General features: G+C 51.9%; 1 long non-coding RNA gene across 1 annotated transcript; it reads left to right on the top strand.

Moving 5' to 3' along the window:
* Positions 1-16010: 16010 nt before the first annotated feature.
* LOC132659780 (uncharacterized) lies at positions 16011-19263 on the top strand. The gene is made up of 2 exons (XR_009600581.1): positions 16011-16247; positions 16582-19263. It is a non-coding gene; the product is annotated as an uncharacterized LOC132659780 (long non-coding RNA).
* The last annotated feature ends 486 nt before the right edge of the window (positions 19264-19749 follow it).

Genomic DNA, 19749 nt, shown 5'->3' on the forward strand with positions numbered 1-19749 from the left:
CTTCTCCCCTGCCCGGACCGGGCACGGCCCCCATCATTCTCCTGTCCCCTGATAGAAGGAGCAATGAAATAAATGTGCCTCCGTCAGCCGTGTCTGCTCTTGGCCGGGTGAAGGAGAGGCACCCGTCTTCACGCACAGGCAGCGTCGCTTGTATGAAGGGGCCCCGAGAGCCTGGGTTTCAGCGATACCTCTGCACGCTTCCTCACACACCTCCTCTTCCCCGGGGCTGAGCCAGGCGCCCTCTCTGCCCCAGACGCGCCCCGACTCCACCGCTGATGACAGCACACGTGTCCCTCTGCGTTCACGTTTCTCCAGGACCCAGCACGGTGCCGCGCTTCTGCCGCCGTCCTCGCTTTGGGGCTTCCGGGTGGCCAGGCACGCCCCGGCTGGGCTGCGCCGGGAGCGTTCGGGGGCTTGCTTCCCCGGGCAGTGGACGCCGCCCGGCGTGGGGGGCTGGCTCGCACGCCCTGAGCCGCCTCCCGGGACCGCCGCTCACTCGCGGCTTTTCCTCTCCCCTCGATGTTTGGGTTTAGTCACGTGCTCTGCGTTAGTTTCCCGCAGAATGGAGCCTCTCCCAGTCCTGGGGGCTGCAGTCCAAGCTTCAGATGCGGGCAGGGCGGGCTCCTCCTGAGGCCTCTCGGCTTTTCTCCCCGTGTCCTCACGGCCTCACCCCTCTGCGTGCCTGTGTCCTGATCTCTTACAAGGACACCAGTCAGATTAGACCAGGGCCCACCCGCGTGACCTCATTCACCTTAATCACCTCTTTTAAGGCCCCATCTCCAAATGCAGTCACATGCTGAAGTCCAGGGGTTAGGACTCTGGCATATTTCATATTTATTTCATATTTCTGGGGTGGGTGTGTGTGCGCAATTCAACCTGTAACAGATTCTGAAAATAAATGAAGTTGAAGCTATTATTTGAAGAAACATCCTTAAGGCCAATGAGGTTTTTTTTAAAAATTAATTTATTTTAATTGGAGGCTAATTACTTTACAATATTGTGGTGGTTCTTGCCATACATTGACATGAATCCCCCATCCTGAATCCCCCTCCCTCCACCCTCCCCATCCCATCCCTCAGGGTCACCCCAGTGCACCGGCCCTGAGCACCCTGTCTCATGCATCAAACCTGGACTGGCGATCTGTTTCGCATATGGTAATATACATGTTTCAATGCTATTCTCTCACATCACCCCACCCTTGCCTTCTCGCACAGAGTCCAAAAGTCTGTTCTTTACATCTGTGTCTCTTTTGCTGTCTCGCATATAAGGTCATCGTTACCATCTTTCTAAATTCCATATATATGTTAATATACTGTATTGGTGTTTTTCTTTCTGACTTAACTTCATTCTGTATAATAGGCTCCAGTTTCATCCACCTCATTAGAATTGATTAAAATGAATTCTTTTTAATTGCTGAGTAATATTCCGTTGTGTACATATACACAAAGGCCAGTAAGTTAAAAAAAAATCACTCAGATGGATACTAGGCATCTCATCATTCACAAAATGCTGCATTTTGGAGCATTATTAGAAGGGTAACATTGAGCTCTATGTGTCCATAGATGATATGGTCCAGAATGCTTAAAATGCCAATTTTTTTTTTTTTTTAAGATAAGAATGGATATAGGCATGACCTGAAGCAAGCCCATTGGAGGCAAGTCGACCTCCTAGTGCCCTGTTGGGGTGTCTGGCCTCCAGTGACTGGGGAAGTGAGCATACCTGCTGCCTGAGAGGAGATGGGCAGGGAGGCGGCAGCTCTTGCCTCCGGTCTTGGATGACAGGGACTTTGGCTGAGGGCCTGGGCGCCTGGTCTCCCGTCTTTCCTGCACCCCCACTCCTGTCTGGCTGGCTGTGGAGTCCTGACCCTCCCCAGCAGAGAGGCTGGGTGGCATTGCCCCCAGCACTTCAGCTGGTCTCTGCCCCTCCTGGGCAACCAGGGGCCGCTCACGGGTGGACCGATGCTCCTTCTCTCCACTCCTTGCAGAATGGCGCTCCTCTTAATCAGTTTTCAGTATTTCTGGACAATCAGCCCAGGTTTTGTGTTGCCAAATTACAGCTACCCCCTCCCCAGACTGGAATCCAGGAGTGTTTTTATCTAGAACAGTCGCTGAGTCCCAAGGAGTGAAAATCTTTTGAAGAGTAGTGTCAGATACACTCTCTCAGCTGGCAACTGCCTATGTTTTATTTACAGCTTCACATTTCCTTGGTTCCGAGGATAATGTTATTTTTGTCCTGAAAATTCAACCTTCCTATTAATAACAAATGCAAACCCGTGGCCATATCCTGCCGCCGTTCCGTGCTCAGATCAATGGCAGGATGCTGCTTCTGCTGTATGTGTGTGTGTGTGTGTGTGTTTTTACTGAGAAAACATTTTGTTTTGCTGTGTCTAGTACTCTTTAGCTATGATCTGTCCAGAGTGCTTGAAATGGGTCCCGATAGCTTTTTACCCTCCTGGTTTGGTTATCACCAAGCACAGATGACTCACAGGCATTTTAGTCCAGTTTTTAGAGGCAGAATTTTGGAGGTTAAAGATGTTAAGACGTGGGCTTTTGCAGCCTCATCACAGAGATGAAAAGGAGGAAGGAAGAGAACTTGGAGGCTGCAGGCCGTCTGTGAGTTAGCAGCATAGTCAGTGCTGGAACGCTGGGACCCTCTTCTCAGTGGGACATTTCCTCTTTGCTGATGGTTCCTTGCCTGAAGCATGGATTCATGGAGCTGGCCACCCTGCAGCTTGGAGTCTGCTCTGTGGACCGTCCGTGATGTTAAGGGACGCAGAGCCAGGGCGTCGAGAGGGGACTGTTTGCATGACCTGGATTTCCGACCGCCTGGTCGTCCTGGTGGCGAATCGCAGCGCCTGCATTTTCCGATTGGTTCGCCCAGAGTCACTTTTATCTGGTAATTGCCCAGCTGCCCATGCTGTTATTGGTATTGGCGTCTCATGTGTGCACAGGGCTGGAACTGATTGGCTGAACTTCTGGATCAAGCCAGAAACATATAACCATACTTGAAGAATCCAATTAGACATTTAGGGAAATAGCAGTTCCCCCCGCCGTGGCCCTCCCCCACAGAGTCTCGCTTTGTACGATTCAGATAGGAAGCAATCTTGGAACCATCTGAAAACACGCAGAAGCCCGCCGCTGCTCCCTGGAGGGAGGGAGCATCGATCTCGCGCTGCTCCTATTGATTTAATGTCGCCTCTGTGATTTAATCGCATTTTCTTTCCTCTCTGTTTGCAGTCTTTCTTCTATTGTCTGCCATAAGCAGCCAAGGCCTTTCAGCCGCTGAGCTGGTCAAAATAACTTTGTTTTCCATTTGCATTGTTTTGAAGCAATGATTAAGCCGCTCAGGTTGGGACATTGGTGGCTGTGTTTTGAGGGATGTATGATATGGCGCGGCTCCCGAGTCTTGGCCTTGGAGCCCCAGCCGCAGGGTTGGTGGGGGTCTCAGCCACGGGGGCAGGGGCGGCTTCCCCTTCAGCTCCGAGGGAAGCGCTTGCTCCGCGGACGATGCTCTTCTTGCCCCTCCTCCTCCCCCAGGCCACAGAGGCCATGGTGGAGAGGGCTGCTCGCTCGGAATGAGGAGTGGTCCAAGGGAGACTTTGGGACGGACTTTGTCTTAGAGTTGCTTTGATCATTAGGACGACTCTGATCGGTGCTGGCGTGGCAGCCCTGAGGGGCGGCAGACAGCTGGGGGGCCGCTGCGGGCGGCGTGGAGGCCCTGGCCGTCCGTGGGTCCCAGCCGGCTGTCACCGAGTCGTGCTGTCTGTCCCTGTCTGGGCAGAAGATCCCAAGACACGCAAGTGTGTGTTGTGTGGAGGGGATGAGAGTCTTCTCTGGAATGCCCCTGACTCGAGAGCTTTGCTTTAAGATTTTAAAAAGGTGATTTTTCCTTTTTTAGATAAACGTTTTCCTTTATCGTTTTAGAAGCAATAGACGTAGACAGAGAGGCAGACAGGGAGAGGGAGAGAGGGCATGAGAGAGAGGCAGGGAGGGAGAAACAGCTACCTGGTTCTGATCAGCGATCTCCATGAATGTTGGCCAGGACCGGCCTGGGGGTCCAGACCCTGGCAGGTCCTCCTTCCCTGGGGCCGAGACTGAGGTTCCCTGGGCTCTGAATCTGCCCTGACTGTGCTCAGGTCTCTGTCTCCCTTTAGGCGGTACCCTCTGCCTTCCCCTCCTTCTTCATCCATAAAGATCAGGATGAAATGCTACCTCCAACTTGATTAAACGTTTTAGCCCCAAACTCAGGAGATAGTGGAGGATGGAGGAGCCTGGTGTGCTGCCGTCTACGAGGTCGCAAAGAGTCAGATATGACTTAGTTACCCAACAACAACAACTAAACCTTCTAGAAGTTAAGAGTCACTTAATAAAACAAGGTGCCCGAGAGAAGGAATAAAAAAGGCACTTACTGTTTAGTCAGTATGCATGAAGCCCTGTATATTATTAAGTCCGCGGGAGCGATCCTAGTAGTATCCACGAACGTTTGCAGGGTCCAGTTCACTCCTTACCATACAGAAGAAGGTAAACAAATACGCCAGACATTCAAGAAGCTGAGACAGGAGCAAAGACAACAAGCACGAACAACAGCGAGAGAAGCAGGGAAAGCAAGTGACAGGCAGGAGTGAGCCTGTTAGGAAACAGGCTAGCAATCGGGGCCGCAAGGCCATGGCTGGCTGTGTGGGAAGAAATGATAGAAATAAAGATATCCAAAAACTGAAATAAAAAGAAATGAAATGCACAGCATTAGAAGATACAAGCATATAGTACTGGAAAATGAGATCTGACTGTGGACATGTCGTTATTAACAGTAAACCCGAGAATGAATATGGCCGTGATATAATTCTCTGCCTGTAAATGTGTGGATTTTTCACGCACTGAATTGTTTTGTGGGAGAACACAGATACAGGCTCAATAAGAGGTCTAAAGCATGGATGGATTGATGTCCTGGGAATAAATTCTTCATGTTGTTAAAAGAGTTACTACCAAACTGGAAACATAAGTCTGAGAGTTTTAGCAGCAAATTCTTTTAAACCTCCAGGGAAGGGATAATTTTCTTTAACAGATTATTTTTTTAGAGCAGTTTTGGGTCACGGCACACCTGAAGGGCACATGCAGAGATTTCCCACATACCCGCTGCCCCGCTCATGCCCTGGTGGTGGTTCAGTCTCGACTCAGAGTCGTGTGCAACTCTCTGCTACCCTATGGACTGCATCACGCCAGGCTCCTCTGTCCTTCATTGTCTCCCAGAGTTTGCTCAAATTCATGTCCATTGAGTCGGTGATGCCATCCAACCATCTCATCCTCTGTCATCCTCTTCTCCTCCCACCTTCATCTTTCCCAGCATCAGGGTCTTTTCTGATGAGTCAGCTCTTCACATGAGGTGGCCGAAGGATTGGAGCTTCAGTTTCAGTCCTTCCAATGAATATTCAGGGTTAATTTCCTTTAGGATTGACTGGTTTGCTCTCCTTGCAGTCCAAAGAAGTCTCAAGAGTCTTCTCCAGCACCACAGTGCAAAAGCATTAACCACTCGTGCACAACCTCTCCCGTTACCAACGTCCCCCAGCACCCAGCGGAAGGTGTTCTGTGCTTGCTTTTAACCAAGGTTGGATCTACATTGACATCATTGTCACCCAAAGTCCACAGCTTACATCAGGGCTCACTCTGGTGCTGAGCACCCTGTGGGTTTGCACGTGTACCCACTGTGGTATCGCATGGAGCGGTTCTACTGCCCTGAAAATCTGCGCTCATCCACTTAGTCCCCTGCCCCCAGTCCCGGGCCGCCACCCACCTCTTTGCTGTCTTCTGAGTTTGCCTTTTCCAGGATGTCGTGCGTTTGGGGTCACAGTGTGTAACCTTTTGCAGACAGGTTTCTGCCGCTCCATCATCAACATTTAAACTTCCTCCACGTCTCTCTATGGCTCGACAGCTCATTTCTTTTCAGTGCTGAATAAGGTTCCATTGGGCTTCGCTGGTGGCTCAGACGGTAAAGAATCGGCCTGAATGCTGGAGACCTGGGTTTGATCCCTGGGTCAGGAAGATCCCCTGGAGAAGGGAACGGACACCCGTTCAACTATGCTTGCCTGGAGAATCCCACGGACAGAGGAGCCTGGAGGGCTACAGTCCATGGGGTCACAAATCATCAGGCATGACTGAGTGATTTTCACACTTTGCAACATTTCATTGCCTAGATCCACCACAGTTTATTTACCCACTGAAGGACATCTTTGTTGCATCCAGGTTTTGGCGATTAAGAATAAAATGACTATAAACATTCACCTGCACATTTTTGCAGAGACATGAGCTTTCAGCTCCTTTGGGTAAATAACAAGGAGAATGATTGCTGGATCGTATGGTAAGAGCATATTTAGTTTTGTAGGAAATAAACTGAAAGAGAATGAATTGCAAATGCTACTGAGACTATTCAGACAGTTTGTGCTCAGTAGGCTACTTGCAGTGAAGAACATTAACCAGTAGGCGTTCTCCCTGTTTGCCACAACTGGTTGGAAAATTTAAGGGGAGAAAATATCGTATCGTGTATAAATTGCCTTGGAATAAATGTAAGAAGCATACAGAATTCCTATAGCAAACAACCAAAACAGTTTCATTTAATGAAATGGAAAGGTATGCCATGTTCCCACATGTAAAAAATCATTATTATAAAGATATAGTTTCCTCATAATTAATTAAAAATAAAATATAACTCAAACAGAAACAGACTCACAGACATAGGAAAAAAACTTAATGGTTACCAGAGGGGAAAGTGAAGTGAAGTGAAGATCGCTCAGTCGTGTCTGACTCTGTGTGACCCCGTGGACTGTAGCCCACCAGGCTCTTCTGTCCATGGGATTCTCCAGGCAAGAACACTGCAGTGGGTTGTCATTTCCTCCTCCAGGGGATTTTCCCAACCCAGGGATCAGATCCGAGTCTCCTGCATTGCAGGCAGACTCCCCTTTTGCAGGCAGAATCTGAAGAATCTGCCTGCAAAAGGGGAGAGGAGAAGGGTTGGATTAGGAGTGTGAAATCAACAGATTCAAACTGCTATACATAGAACAGATACACGACAGTCATTCACTGTAGGCACACGGAACTACATTCAACATCTTGTAATAACCTATAGTGGAAAATGATCTGAAAAAATACGCATGTACATAACTGAGTATACATAGTTTCATATACGTAAAAAACTGGACTACTCTTTGCTGTGCGCTTGAAACCGCACAATATTGTTCAATTAAAAATATATACCTGTACCTGTTTGCAACAACTAGCTGGAAAATTTATTAAATATAAAAATACTTCAACTAAAAAAAATACGTCAGTTAAAAAGTACTATATTTCAATTAAAAACATATAATGTAATCTCAACCAAAATTGTGTAAGGATATTTTTGGAACTTGACCAAGTAAGTCTAAATTAAAGAGATAACAATAAATGAGAATAGAGAAAGATTTTTAGAAAAGCATTTTAATAGTATATTTGCTGTCTCAGATTAAAAGTATTGTGAGGACATATTGAATCCACCAGTGTGAAAATAGTAAATCAATAGGGGAAAAAAAGAAAACTGAGAAACACATGCAATATTTAAAAATCTAGTATATAATAAAACGTGCATTTCACATTAGTGGGGAAAGAGTAAGTTATTCATGAAAGGTGCCGGGACACCATGTCACGACTCGGAGAAGAAGAATTTGGGTCATAGTTCCTATCAGACATCAAAATAGACTGCATGTGGGTTAAATAATTCCATGAGAGAGAAAAATGAATCGGGAGAAAACAGAGCAGTGTTTATCTGACCTTAGAAAGGACAGGACCCTATAAAGGCAAAGACTGAGGTTTGACTATATTACATTTTAAATATCTGCAAATTAAAAATAGCATTTCAAGTTAAAATGCAAACAAAATGTACTGGGAAAAATCCACACATCACAAAGAGGTAAAATTCTTAAATACAAACATTCCAGTGAGGATCCATAAGAAAAGGCGGAACATCCAAGGAGGAAAGTGAGCCAATAACATCAACAGACTATTCATTGAAGCCAGTGAGAGTAAGTCAAGTATTCAATCCCACTAGCAGTTAAATAATTCACAGTATAATTAAAATAACATCTGTTAATGATCAAATGGGCAGAGATAAAACACTGAGATAACAACCAGCCCAGATCGGCACAAGACTGAATGACAAAACTCTTGTGTCCACATATGAGTGAATTGGTACAATTTTCTGGAAGCACTTTTACTACTGTTAATCAAGCTTCTTAAGGCTTAAACCACTTGACCTAGCAATAAACCTCTCCTAGGAATTTATCCTAAAAATAATTTTAAAAAGCTGCACGCAATAATTTTTATTTCAATGCCATAAATTGTCCCCAAAGAATGGAGACAACATCAATAGCTAAAATGGGAGATTGTCCAATAAAAAAGCCCTATTTATGTAATGTGATACCACAGTCATAAGTATGAAGAAAATCTAACGAGTTGGAAGATTTGCATCACGTAATAAGTGACAGGAAGGATGCTTCTTGTAAGAAATTTCCCAAGTCCAATAACGTAAAATAAACGTTCGGTAAGTAAAAGTCCTTAAAAATAGTTATTGTTTGACTCTAGCTGGTGCAATTAGGGGAGATTGAAAGCTACCTTTGTGTAGCTTCCGAATTTTGTACAAGGAACACGTATTACTTTTATAATCGTGGGGGAAAAGGGAGTACCATGAGGCTGAAGGAAGGGCTTTGCAGACTGAGGGGAGGAAGGAAGTGTGTGAGAGGGCGCCAGCTACCTGGCGTGCCTTCAGGAGCCCTCATCCACGGGACCAGCATCCGACGGCGGAAGCACGCTTGCAGGCGTATCCTCGGCGTCTCTGCTGGGGGCCCTTGGAGGGGATGTCTTGTCGTCACGCAGTGTGTTGTGTGCCGGCTGAATGCTGGCCCTCCCTTGCGGAAGAGGGGTTTCTGGGGTGGGGGGCCTTTGGGGGCATACCTTCCCCTCCCCCTGTTCCCAGCCCTGTTGTGTATCCGTTTTGGGCTCAGGGGAGCTGGCTAATCCCCACTAGAGGGTCAGAGATGCCCTCGTTGACATTTTTTAAACTTGGATCTTGTGAAGGCCTGGGATCCCATGATGTGGTTTAATAGCTCCTCCTCCAGAGCTGCAGAAAGCCTGAGAAAGACCCGTTGCGTACTGGAGGCAGGAGCGGTCAGAGCTGAACCCCCGTCAGAGCAGGCATTTATTCCGTCACATCCTGGACTCTTTGCTCCGCAGTTGCACACTTTGAACAGGAGTGTCACACTTTCAGAGCTGCGTTTCTCAACATGGGATCCAGGGATTCTGCGTCAGAACCGAACTGCTCGGAGGCAGGGGTATCTCTTCTTCAGCCCCGTCCCTCCTTGTCCCCAGCTCCTCCCCTGCCTCTCTCACCATGGCCTCCGCTCTGTCCTGAGCCCCGTGTTCCCAGCCCATCTCTCCTATAACATGCATCTAAAGACAGCTACTGTGTTTGTTCTGCCAGGATATCTTTCACAGCACAAAGATGACAGTAATAATTCAGCGAATTTACTGGGTGCTGACTTTGAGACTGGCATTGTGACCTACCTAATTATCTCAGCTAGAGAAAGTGTCTATATTATTCTTCTTTCTCAGATGCAGTGGCTCAGAGAGGATAAGTAAGTTGTCTGCAGTAACACAGCTGCATACTGAGCGGTAGATTGGGAGTGGCCCACACAGCCTGCCTTTTCTCGTCTGTTCCACACATTCTTCTTGGGACTGAGTCCAGCTTGCTTCAGTTGTTGTTTAGCTGCCAAATTGTGTCCGACTCTTTGCGACCCCATGGACGGCAGCACGCCAGGCTTCCCTGTCCTGCACTGTCTTCTGGAGCTTGCTCGAACTCATGTCCATCGAGTCGGTGAGGCCATCCAACCATCTCGTCCTCTGTTGTCCCCTTCTCCTCTTGCCCTTAATCTTCCCCAGCACCAGGGTCTTTTCCAGAGGGTCAGCTCTTTGCATTATGTGGCCAAAATATTGGCGCTTCAGCTTCAGCATCAGTCCTTCCAATGAATATTCAGGGTTGATTCCTTTAGGATTGACTGGTTTGACCTCTTTGCAGTCCAAGGGACTCTCAAGAGTCTTCTCTAGCACCACGGTTCGAAAGCATCAATTCTTCAGTGCTCAGCCTTCATTATTGTCCAACTCTCACATCCATACGTGACTACTGGTAAAACCATAGCTTTGACTGTACAGACCTCTGTCAGCAAACTGATGTCTCTGCTTTTTAATACCTTGTCTAGGTTTGTCATAGCTTTCCTTCCAAGGAGCAAGCATCTTTTAATTTCATGGCTGCAGACCCGGTCCATGGTGATTTTGGAGCCCAAGGAAATAAAGTCTGCCACTGTTTCCAATTTTTCCCCATCTATTTGCCATGTAGTGATGGGACCGGATGCCATGATTCTAGTTTTTTGAATGTGGCTTGCTTCAGAGCTGGCCTCAAGAGTGTCCAGATCTGGAATCAATATGCTGAATTTGGTTCCAGCTGGAGTCTGAGTGTTAAATCCTGTGGAGGTTGCCCAGACTCGTGTTATTTTTATTGTATTTTTCGGATCTGTCTCACTGGCAGTACACGCTCTTGGTCTTCTTCACATGTACTAAATTACGTCTCCTCCAGCTTGCAGCACGTGGTCAGTTGAGTTTAGCGTTTCTATTCATGTTGGACAAATTCCATCTTATTAGTTTTGCTATATATCTAGACTCTTTATCTAAACATTTTTTAATCCAGTCACTTGAATATTGTTGTTGTTCAGTTGCTAAGTTGTGTCTGACCCCTTGTGACCCCATGGACTATAGCCTGCTAGGGTTCCTCTGTCCATGAGATTTCCCAGGCAAGAATACTGGAGTGGCTTGCTATTTCCTTCTTTAGGGGTTCTTCCTGACCCAGGGACTGAGCCCACGTCTGCACTGGCAGGTGGATTCTTTACCGTCAGCCACCAGGGAGGCCCTTTGCATGTTACCTGCTTCTTAAGGTTTGTGTTAGCCTCAACCCCAGGCCTCCCACGTGGCAGGTGAGAACTTTACCACTGAACCACCAATGCCTCAGCGAAATACTTGCCATATATCTAGACTCTTTAATTTTTTTTTGATGCAGCCTTTTGAATATTGCTATTTAGTTGCTAAGTTGTGTCTGACCCTTTGCGATCCCATGGACTGTAGCCTGCTAGGTTCGTCCGTCTGTGAGATTTCCCAGACAAGAATACTGGAGGGGGCTGCCATTTCCTCCTCCAGGGGCTCTTCCCCACCCGGGGACTGAGCCCACACCCCCTGCACTGGCGGGCGGATTCTTCACCACGATCTACCAGGGAGGCCCTCGGAATGTTACCTGCATCTTAAGGCTTGTATCCGCCTCGGGTTTTCCGAGCAGGTTGGCCTTTTCTATGTGGATTCAATGTGGAGGAGCCCAGCTCTGGGGGCGGGGGCTGGACACCATCTCCCTCCTCAGAAAATGGGCCCCTTGCTGCCCGCCACTCAGCCCTGTCCTTATTCCTGGAATATGGCAAGACGAGGCTGCAGGCGTGGACACCCTGGAAATGGTGCTGTCTAAAGCAACCCACCACACAAGTGTGTTTAAACGAGATTTCTCAGCTTCTAACGGTAGACTTGAGAGAGGGTGCAAGGGAACCGCGTGAGGGAGTTTGTGCCTGCAGTTACCTGGGCCCAGGGCAACTCCTCCTGGGCCGCGGTCTCCTCAGGGGGCTCTCCAGGCCGCTGCTCGCCGCTCTGGGGGTGCCGTGTCTTCATCCGCGTGCCCACTCTTCTGTTGGCGCCTCCCGTCCTCTGCAGGCTCACCCCAGACATCCGGTGGGTCGTGAGAGCATCCGACCGCTAAGCGAGCGCTCCGCTCCCCAGAGAGTCTGGTCTCACTCGCATCTTCCCGGGCTTGACTTCACGCTTGGTGTGCAGGTCACATGGCCTGTAGTCACACCCCTGTAACACGCCCGTGAAACAAGTGGGTGCTAAAGCCACACAAAACCGTCCCTGCGGTTCTGCCGAGAAGCGTTTATGTGAGGACGAAGAGTGTCCCCTGGGGCAATTTCTGAAGAGTGGCCGGAACACGCTGACTGCAGTTTAAGTGAGCCCCACTGTTTGCCGGGTTCCCCTCCTGTTTTCCAGGAGTTGAATCCTCACTCTGAGACCGGAGCAGCTTGCAGGGCTGAGCTGTGGCCTTTCCGGGAGCCAGCTCACCTTGAGTGTGGCCTCACACGATTCTCCCCAGGCCCCCCTTGCCTGTAGCGGCTCAGAGCTCCCTGCCTTGGACAGTGGTCCCGCCGGGGTCATGTCCAGGCAGGGGTGGTGGTGTCCACCACACCCAGGCAGTGAGTGACCGTCGGACACACGTGAGGGGGTGTGTCTGCTCTCTCACCTGGAGACGCGTTGATTTCTGCCCCTCGGAGACAATGTCTGGTGAGGGGGCCCGGAGAGGAAGGAATGTTCTCCGTGGACTCTGGGTGTGATCCGGGTGCCAGGAGAATTCTCGGTTCAGCCCGTGCTTCGCCCCAGTCTCCATGGCTGAACACCTCGGAGGGGAGTGTGGCTCCCCTGGGTGTGGACCGAGCAGCGCTCCTGGCTGGAGCTCGTGGGAGACAGTGGGTCCCTTCCAGGCCTCCTGAGCCATCGTCTCCTCACTTCTTGGTGGGACAAATCATTTTAAAAGAGACGGTCTTCTTCTGAAACACACCCCCTCCAGGGTCTCCAGGGGCAGCGTGGCCGCTACGGGGGCCTCAACCCCACGGGCGCTTGCATGCAGCTTGCTGGCCTCTGCACAGCCTCCTCCTGGCAAACAGAGCTGCTCCCCACTCTCGGAGAAAGCGTCCTAACGGAGATCACAAATTCCCAGGAACTCAGATCCAGACGGTAAAGAATCCGCCTGCAATGCAGGAGACCCGGGTTCGATCCCTGGGTGGGGGACATACCCCTGGAGAAGGGAATGGCAACCCACTCCAGTATTCTTGCCTGGAGAATCCTATGGACGGAGGAGCCTGGGGGGCTATAGTCCATGGGGTCGCAAGGAATCGGACATGACTGAGCGACTCAGACCCAATTACAGTAAAAACATCAGCATCGTCCTTATCACAGTGTTTCCCCCCAGAAGCCTGGAGAAGGGACAGACCCTGTTCCCAGCTGTGTCAGGGGTGCCGGCCCCCATCGGAGAGAGACAGGAGGCAGGCCTGGCCTCCTGTCTGAGCCCAGGCGGCTGAGCCACCTTCCCGAGCAGCTGTCCTGGGCTCTCGGGCACCTCCCTTCACGGTTCAGCTAAGAGACCAGTGGGGAGCTGATAGCCGGACTGCATGTGGTTAGGAGCAGGCCCAGCCCCGGAGCAGGGTCGGGGCCTCACTGCGGGGGGCCAGGGTCCAGCAGGGGCTCCTGGAGAAGGGGGCAGATGCCGAAGTGCTCTTCTGGGCCAGAGGCCCCAGACGCCGGCGTCCCGGTGTGAGTGCTGCCTTTCGCCGCTGAGATGAGTGCGTGGCTGGGTAACCCCCTCCATGGGCCTGCTGTCCTGCTGCTCCCGGAGCTGAGCCTGAGTCCTGGGTTTACGGCCACCCGGCCCCCCGACCTTGCGAGCTGGGTGACCTGCCAAGGCCTCCCTTTGGCCTGCCCGTCTCACCTGGCGGCGGTTGTGCAAAGCGATGCAAGAGGCCAAACGTGCACTGAGTGGGCGGCCTTTGCCATCGGCCAGATGACAGCATCGGATGAGGCCGTCCTCGGGACGCCTCACAAGGCCAGCGGCGGGGGCGCCCCTCTCGGCTGGGGGAGTCGGCTAACAAGAAGGCCGGGCTCTTCCAGGTCAGCGACGGCTCCAGGAGGGATGGGGGCCCCTGCGGGAGACTCGCGCAGGGTCTCAGACGGGAGGGTCTTTACAGGAGGATTCCTGTTCCTCACGTGAATCAGACCCATGCCAGGGGGAAGGAGACTTCTAAACCCAGTGATCCTGGGACAGTTTTGTAACCGCTCAGGAGCTAATCTTTCCTGGGTCGGGAAGATCACCTGGAGGAGGAAATGGCACCCCACTCCCGTATTCTTGTCTGGAGAATCCCATGGACGGAGGAGCCTGCAGGTTACAGGCCACGGGGCCACAAGAGTTGGACACGACTGAGGGACTGAAGCACCCCCACCAGGAGCTCAGGACCTGAGGTCTCAGTAGGTCTCCTTCCATTTCACCCACGGTGGCCCCACTTTGTATACAACAACCCCAAATGCCCCCCAAACCCTGGGGCTTCCCAGGTGGTTGTAGTGCTAAAGAACCTTCCTGACAATGCAGGAGACCCAAGAGATGTGGGTTCCACTCCTGGGTCGGGAAGATTCCCTGGAGAAGGGCATGACAACCCACTCCAGTGGTCTTGCCTGAGAATCCCATGGACAGGAGGGCCTGGCAGGCTACAGTCCACGGGGCTGCAAAGAGTCGGACAAGACTGAGCATGCATGCAGCCTCAAATGCCTTATTTACAGGGCTTCCACCCTTCATGGAAACTTTCTGCTGTGAAACCTAAGGCATGTAGGAAGGTGCGTAATGGATAACGAACAGGGTAAGGAAGGGTCATATGCAACAGCATGACCCCCAACACACTCGAGAAGCAGAACACAGCTGTCTCCCCAGGGCTTCCCCAGCTTACTCCTCACCTCGCTTGGTAAGCGTCCGGCTCTCCATGTACCTTCCACAGCGTGCACCTTCTTAGTTCAGTTCAGTCGCTCAGTCGTGTCTGACTCTTGGGGACCCCATGGACTGCAGCACACCAGGCCTCCCTGTCCATCACCAACTCCCGAAGCTTACTGAGACTCTTGTCCATCACGTCAGTGATGCCATCCAACCATCTCATCCTTCTTATTGCCACAGAATATTCCGGTAACAAGGGCGAACAAATCGAAACTACAAGCAGCAACACGGATCAATCTTAAGACAGGACGATGAGCAAACGAAGCAAGAGCGGGAGGGGCAGATACAGAGGAATCCCGCTGGCTACAGTTCACCCAGAGGTGGCCTTTGGGCCCGATGGAGCGAGAGGACCCCCTGCCCCCCACCTGCCCAGGCCTCCAGGTGAAGCTGCTCAGGGCCTGGGGCCCACGTTTCCTAACTGGTAACGAAACTGTCCCAGGAAAACTAGGTTTTCAAGTCTCTCCCTTCTTCGGCGGAAGAATGCGGACTAGCAAACACACCTCTGGCTTGCAGAGGGTTCTAAATGGGACTGTGGTCACTCAGGGATCCGCACTCACGCGGAGACATCCAGACCCGGACCTCACGGCGCGAAGCCCATGGGGAGGGGCGGGGGTCGCTGGGCCGGGAGGCGGCGGCGGTGGGAGCGTCCCCAGGAGCGGCTCCGGCCACAGGACCACTGCTTGGCTTGGACTCAGTCCCGCGCAAACTCCGGGGAGTAAGAAGCAGAGTGGGACCCCTGGTCCTCGAGGAGCAGACGGCGTGACCCAGAAGCCTGGATGGATGTGGCAGGGCCCTGCGGGGCTGGCCCGGTGCCCGCCCATCACCCGGGGGGCGGGACGGGCCCCTGAGCTGGGGGCGGGCGGGGGGGAGCAGCTGTCACTCTCTCGAGTCCTGAGTCGTTCCCGGGACAGGGGGTGGGGACACCGACCAGGGGAGATGCCCGCGGCTCCGGGAGAGAAAGGGGGGCCCCAGGCCCACCCGGAGCCGTGAGTGCGGGAAGGAGGCTGAGGCCGGCCCCCGTGGCTCGTCTCCCACCTGGCCTGCCTCCCGGGGGTCGTGCCAGCCTCTTGGCGCCCCACCCGCTGGCTCCGTGCTGCCTTCGGGAGACCTTTGATGGCGCTGCGCTGCACTTCCGGGCAGGCCGGCCCACGCTCTGGGGGCTCCCTTTCTGAGTGCTCCCTCCCCAGCACTGCCCTCTGCTCGGGGCTGCTCCACAGAACCTCTTTGTTCTGCATGGAGCCTGCTCTCTGTCCACCACTGTGCACTCGGGACAAAGAGGCCTGAGTCACCGCTGACCACGCGGCCCTGTCCTGCCCTCCCCTTCCAGAAGCGCTGAGCTCATCCCCCAGCAGGACTCTGGGCTGTGGGACTCCAGCTTCCCTTTCCAGTCCCCTCTCCTGTCCCCATCCTCCCCCTTCCCTTCGATGTTGGAGGAGGTGATGGAGGAGGTGAGCAGGGAGCCTTGTCTCATGAGCACCCGTGATGAAGGACCCCCAATCCTAAAGAGAGAGAGTGGGCCCTGCGAGGACACACGGCTCAGAGGGAAAGATGGCCCCAGGAAGGTGGGTGCTCAGGTCAGCGACCAGACACTGCTCCCACCAGGCCCATGGAGGGCAGTGGGCTTTGCCCCCGCCAGGCTAGGGGAGGAGCGGGGCTGGGGTAGTGTAGGAGCGGATAGCTGTGGGGTGGGGGGTGTCCTCTGGCTTCTGGGGAGGGGACTAGACTGAGGGGCCCCCGAGTCCTTCCCCTGCTTAGATTCCGAGCATCCTGCCTCGTGGGGAAGGCTCTCTGGGCAGCAGCGACGTCCGTGCTTTTCGTTTGACTTCAGCTTCACGGTGTTGGTTTCGGCGTCCGGCACCGCGAGTCAGCACGTCTGTGTGTTCTTTCTGCCTTCAGGTCCTTCTCTCATGCAGGTTACTCAGAGTGCTGAGTAGAGTGCCCTGCGCTGCCATCCCACCGTCAGCCCGAGCAGAGGCAGGCAGCGCCCCTTCCACTTAGCTCTGCTGCCCATCGACTTCGTGACGCTGGCTGAGGAGTGATTGTCGTGACCCTCTTGCTCTTTTGGAGGACAGCTTTTCAGCATGTGAGCCTGAATTTCCGTGTATGTTGAACAAGCGATGTCGCATGTTTGGTGGCTGGTTCTTGTCAGCACCCGGGAACTCAGGTCCTGCCCCTCTTCTCTTTGGGACCTGCTTGGCGCCAACACGGGGTGACTTTTCTTAGCGGATCTTTGAAGACGGAAGTTCACGTAAAAGTGACGGAGCGGGGAGGGCACTGCGTGTCTGCAGGACGGAAGACCCTGGGGGCTGGCGGGCACGCTCTTCTGGGGGCCCCGGCTCCACCACGGGAGAAGGACAGCGTGCCTCTTCGCTGGGGCAGCTCTCGGTGGACAGGAAAGCACTCTGATGCTCTGAGTCGGACGGCATTTCCTACTTTACGGGGATGAAACAGATGCTGGGGAAGTTAAATGGGGTGGCAAGCTCGTGCCAGCTTGCCCAGTGTTCCTGGTTCCAGCACGGAGAAGGCCTGCCTCCAGGGAAACCACCGGTCCAGGGATGACCGGAGACCATTCCAGGACAGGCTGGGGCTTGAACTCGAGTGCCTGAGCTTGGGGCCTGCTCACGACGAAGGCTCTTGCCTGGGGGCTGCTCTGTGCTGACCGCCGGTTCTGAACGCTCATTGCGTCATCAGTCCTTCCACTCAGCAGACGAGGACTCCCGGTGCGGGGTCGCCGGCTCGATTGGGTCCAGCTGGGACCCCGAGCCCCGTCCTTAATGCACGCTGGCCAGTCCTGGCCCCCCTGTGTGTGCATGCGCAGTGGGGGCTACCTTGTGTTCCTGAGCGGGGAGCCGCAGGGGGCTGACAAGCCCTGAAGACCCCCCCTTTCCCTGAGCCCTCAGGGGATGATGAGGAAGAGGATGGAAGGGGGTGCATGCCCCCTTCACCAGGCGGCCGCCTCAAGTGGCCTGGCTCGACTCCTGCCCCAGGAGCTGGTCTGCGTGGGCCTAGTGCCTCACCAGCCCCAACCTGAACCCGAACCCTACCCGCTTGTCTGGACCCTGGGTGCGTAGGGTGGGGCGGCCCAGGGCTGGGTTTGGGCTCAGGAAGCCATGTGCGGTCTGCCCTGGAGCTGTTCTCAGCTGGAAGGGCTCTTTCGTCAGCCTCTGCTGCCATTCCCTATTGCCGGGGGCCAGCGTGAGGAATTCCGCCCATGGCAAAGGTCATGAGGAAGGAGGCTTGGCATACGCAAAGGCGTGATCAAGCCTCAGGAAACCCCCTGTTCCCGAGCATCTAACCCCCAAACCAGAGTCTGTTTTATGCTCTCACCTACACCTCTGACTTTACGGGGGGCTCTCCCCCATAACCGTTTCTCTCGGAGAAGGAGTAAACGCGCAGCTCCAAGGCGATAAAAACTCCTGGGCGTGACAAGAGTGTTTCAGCTTAGGACTCCTCTGAAGGTTATCTAGCCCACCTAGGGTTGGTATAGGTTTGTCCGGCCACATGTGATTGCTTACAGCCTCCCAACCTGAGAGGCACGAGATGTTTTAGACTTACTAAAGGCAAATTATTTGGGGGAGTTAAAATTATTAGTATGTGTTGGTTAGGAATTATTTGGTGAAGGGTTCTTCATTTGTTGTGTCAATAATTGTTGCCAATTCCCTGCTCTGGGTGGGACAAGGATGTCTCAGGTCAAACCTCTCTGCTGACAGACTAGCTTGTGTGACAGGATTATCCTTACTGCCGCCACTAGGCACATGACTGTTTACTACCTCTCAACCATAAACAGCACAGAGAGTTTTGGAGTATTTTGAGAGTCTTAATTAGCATAGGACTTTTTCTTCTTGTTTTTCTTCTTGTTGAGTCAATGATCGCCGCCAGGCCTCTATATCCTTAGGCACCTGGGAATATATTAATCAATGTATTTGGAATATAGCAAAGGAAATATGGTAGTTTTTGATGTTAGCAATACTAGACTTTTTGAGTTAATGGATTTTCTCTTTTGTAATAGATCACTGTACTTTGTTATATATCACTGTGTCCTTGCTATCTAAAAATGTAACTTTATCATATCTTAAGACTAAATAGATCTTAAGGGGAGCATTGGTGAAAGGATTTTCATTTGTTGGGTTGATGTTTGCTGCTAAATCTCCATGTTCCCTACCCTTATAATGAATATAACTAGCATATAGGAGAAATAAGTATTAACCTTTAAGACTAATCATGTTAACCTTGGGTTGAATAAATTCCTTTCTTGATTGTAACTCACTACACCCTCACCCTATAGGAATGTAACTTTATTTGGAGGGTGGTGCCTGGTTTAAGAAAAAACACCCTTGGAAAAAATAAGTTTTTTGGTTATCAGAAAGAAAGGATCATAAAATGTCAGCAGGTCTCACTCATGGCCAGAAGATGATGTAATATTCTTAAGACCTTTTTTTTTATACATTTATGTGAAGCACCTGATTTTGATAAAGGTCAGGACTGCTGACCCCCGCGTGACTCTGTGTTCATCCCTATGTGTAACAAAAGGTATATAAGCAAACCCAAAAATAAAGAAATCGGATCAGTTTCCGGAAAGACTGATTCCCCCATGTCGCTTCTCTCTTGCTCCCAGTTTTTCTGGCTGAATTCCCATCGGGAGCATGGATGCTATTCCACGTAATCCAAGTTATTCAGCCTCCTTTTCTCCACTAATCTTCCTACTACACTATCCATTTCTAATCTCTCTATATCTGTGATTAAATATGTATTTTTCCAAAGACGCCGACTCTGTCCCCCCACCTTCGAATCACCCTGGATCCACCGGGGCTGGACCCCGGCACCCTATCCTGCCAGCTGTCTGTGACTCTGCGGGGTCGGGGGCAGAGGGAGCCGGCAGGGTGGTGTCAAGGTGACCTCATGGGACCCTTAAGACAAAGCCAAGCGGGGAGGAGAGAGGCCTCGTGGCAAAGGCAAGCACAGAGCGCAGGCACTAAAGTCTGAGGATGCTCAGAGTTGGGTGGGAGCCCGTGGTTCTCCCGGAAGCCCGGAAAAGGGTGGGCCTCCAGGTGGAGCTTTCTGATG

The sequence above is a fragment of the Ovis aries genome, chromosome 4, assembly GCF_016772045.2.
Source record: "Ovis aries strain OAR_USU_Benz2616 breed Rambouillet chromosome 4, ARS-UI_Ramb_v3.0, whole genome shotgun sequence".
In the NCBI taxonomy this organism is placed as follows: Eukaryota; Metazoa; Chordata; class Mammalia; order Artiodactyla; family Bovidae; genus Ovis; species Ovis aries.